General features: G+C 36.5%; 1 non-coding gene across 1 annotated transcript; it reads right to left on the minus strand.

Annotated features, from left to right (window-relative positions):
* Positions 1-1,418: 1,418 nt before the first annotated feature.
* On the minus strand, positions 1,419-1,521 carry LOC118720306. Its single transcript, XR_004988400.1, has one exon. It is a non-coding gene; the product is annotated as a U6 spliceosomal RNA (small nuclear RNA).
* Between the last annotated feature and the right edge of the window lie 1,817 nt (positions 1,522-3,338).

Consider the following 3,338-nt stretch of genomic DNA (forward strand, 5'->3'; position numbering starts at 1 on the left):
CTGGAAATACAACTAAATTATAAAACATTCACCTGGAATTACCAGCTGGGGTCCAAAGGAGGAGGAGACATATTAAAGAAGGACAGAAAATATTTGGAGACAATTAGGAAGGGCGAGGTCAGGAGTGGAGCTGACCCAGCTTCTAAGTTCAGCAAGTCAGCAGGCCAAGAGTGAGGAAGGAGCTTCTAGCTAAAGGGGGGTCTTTTCCCTCAGAAGATAGAGGCCTGAAACCCAGGCTCTGGAGTCCACAGCCTGGAACACCAGAGCCAAGACCAACAGCCCAGGTAGCATACAGTTGTGAAAGATGACAGGACTACTGGCAGCAGCAGAGTCTGGAATCAGTATATTGGAGCCAGTCAGAGAGAAAGCCATAGTTTTTTTTTTTTTTTGTGTTGTTGTTGTTTTTTTACTATAAAGGCAGTGTTTATTAGAATACATGGTATTTCCAAAATTGAGTTTTCAGCTGTTAAGGTGTGTATATCTTATTTTTAAAATTTATCTTTATTGTTGAAAGTATTGCAGATGTCCCCTTTGTACTTTTTGTTTGTTCCCCCCCTCCCCCCAAAGACCTCCTCCACCCTGCACCCGGACCTCTCAAGTTTTCTGTTTTTGTCCATGGACAATACATATATGCATATAAGTTCCCCAGGTAATCTCTCCCCTCCCAGTGATTTCCCCTGAAATTTGTCAGTCTGTTTCATGCTTCTATGTTTCTGAATCTATTTTTCTTCATCAATTTATTTTGTTCACTACATCCCACATATGAGTGAGATTATGTGAAGCTTGTCTTTCTCTGACTAGCTTATTTCACTTAGCATGATACTCTCCTGGTCCATTTATGCTGTTGCAAATGGTAAGAGTTCTTTCTTTTTTACCAACACAGTTTTCCATTGTGTAAATGTACCATGGCTTTTTTTTTTTTTTAATCCATTCACCTGCTGATAAGCACTTAGGCTGTTTCCAAATCTTAGCTATTGTAAACTATGCTGCTATGAACATAGGGGTGCATATATCTTTTCTGGTTCGTGTTTCGTGTCTCTTAGGATATATTTCTAGAAGTTGGATCATTGAGTCAAATGGGAATTCCATTTTGAATTTTTTGAGGAAACTCCATACTGTTTTCCACAGTGGCTGCACCAATCTGCATTCCCACCAGCAGGGTACTAGTATTCCATTTTATTCATATCCTCGCCAATACTTGTGGTTTGTTAATATGTTGATGATAGCCATTCTGACAGGTGTGAAGTGATAACTCACCATTGTTCAATTTGCATCTCTTGGATGATTAGTAACTTGGAGCATTTTTTCATCTGTCTGTTGGCTTCTGTATATCCACTTAGAAGAAATGTCTATTTAGGTCCTTTGCCCATTTTTAAAAATTGAGTTGTTTGTATTCCTTTTGTTAAATTGTATGAGTTCCTCATATATATCTCTTCATATATTTGCATTTCATCCTTTCACCGGGGTCATGCTGATTGTCTCTGTATCATTCCAATTTTAGTATATGTGCTCCTGAAGCAAGTGCCTCATATATTTTTGAAGTTAACCCCTAATCAGATGTACAATGGCAAAAATGTTCTCCCATGCATTGAGCTCTCTTTTCACTTTGCTGATGGTTTCCTTTGCTGTGCAGCACCTTTTGTTTGATGGAGTCCCATTTGTTTATTTTATCCTTTGTTTCCTTTACCCTAGGAGTTATATCAATAAACATTTTGCAATAAGAGATGTTTGAGATTTTGTTGCCTGTGCCTTCTTCTAAGATTTTATGATTTCACGACTTACCTTTGGGTCTTCTACCTATTTTGAGTTTATTCTTGTGTATGGTGTAAGTTGGTGATCTAGTTTCATTATTTTTTGCACGTACCTGTCCAATTTTCCCAACACCGTTTATTAAAGGGACTGTCTTGACTCCATTGTATGCTCTTGCATCGTATGTCAAATATTGAGTGTAATGGCTTAGGTCAATTTCTGGGGTCTCCATTCTGTTTCATTGATCTATAAGCCTGTTCTTGTGCCTATTTCTGGGCTGTTTTGATTATAGTGACTTTGTAATATAAGTTGATATCTGGTATTGTGTGTGATTCCTCCAACTTTGTTCTTTTTCTTCAAGATTGCTGCGGCTATTTGGTGTCTTTTTTGGTTCCATATAAATTTTTGGAATGTTTGTTCTAGCTCTTTGAAATATGCCATTGATATTTTAATAGGGATTGCATTGAATCTATAGATTACTTTGGCTAGTATGAACATTAAAATGATGTTGAGTCTACCAATCCATGAACATGATATATTCTCCCACTTGTTTATACCTTCATCAATCTCTATATTCAGTGTCATGGAATTTTCTGAGTACAGGTCTTTTACCTCCTTGGTTATGGTTATTCCTAAGTATCTTAATTTTTGTTGTTGTTGCAATGCTAAATGGGATTGTGTTTTCAGTTTCTCTTTCTGAGAATTCGCTATTGGTATATAAAAATGCCATGGATTTCTGGGTGTGAATTTTATATCCTACTACGTTGCCAAATTCATTTATTAAATCTAGTAGTGTTTGGGGGAAGACTTTAGGGTTTTCCACATTCAGTATCATGTCATCTGTGAATAATGAGTTTTACTTCCTCCATTCCAATTTAGATGCCTTTCATGTTTTCTTCTTGTCTGATCCCTATTATTAGGACTTCCATTACTATGTTGAATAAGACTTCAGCCTCCTGTGACTCCCATATTAAATTTGTGTGATTACCATTAGGGACAACCACAAAACAAAGTACAGGGGTGGGCAAAAGGAGGTTTACAGTTGTTTATATGGGATAAAATACATGCAGGTTATGATTTTAATACAAAGAGAAACTTAGTGTTTACAGTTGTATTTCACATACATACTCATGCAGGTTGTGATTTTAATAATACAAAGAGAAATTTTGTGTTTACAGTTGTGAGCATTTCACATACTCACATACTCACATGTATAGTGGCTGCAACCTGTATATTTAAAAAAAGAAAGCCCTTGCTTTGATTTGACCTTTGAAAAGCTACAAACCAACATCTCTCTGCAATTAATTAGCCTGGTAAACTGGTGTTGAGCTATGAGGTGTTATGATTACTATAAACTCATATATTTTTCCACAAAGGTTTGGTGACTACAAGTTTAGACTCTTAGGTGAAGCCCACTGGTCATTTCATAATGTCTTTCCATACATTTGTCCCTCTATACACAGGAATTTTAATACTCTCTCCATAAAATAACCTTAAATAATATAAAGCAAGTCAGAAATTTGTCTTGAAATAACTGATGACTCATCTCTTCAAGCTTTTCAAGGACATATTTATACTTGGCACATACT

This window comes from Pipistrellus kuhlii, unplaced genomic scaffold (genome assembly GCF_014108245.1).
Source record: "Pipistrellus kuhlii isolate mPipKuh1 unplaced genomic scaffold, mPipKuh1.p scaffold_m20_p_16, whole genome shotgun sequence".
NCBI classification, from domain to species: domain Eukaryota; kingdom Metazoa; phylum Chordata; class Mammalia; order Chiroptera; family Vespertilionidae; genus Pipistrellus; species Pipistrellus kuhlii.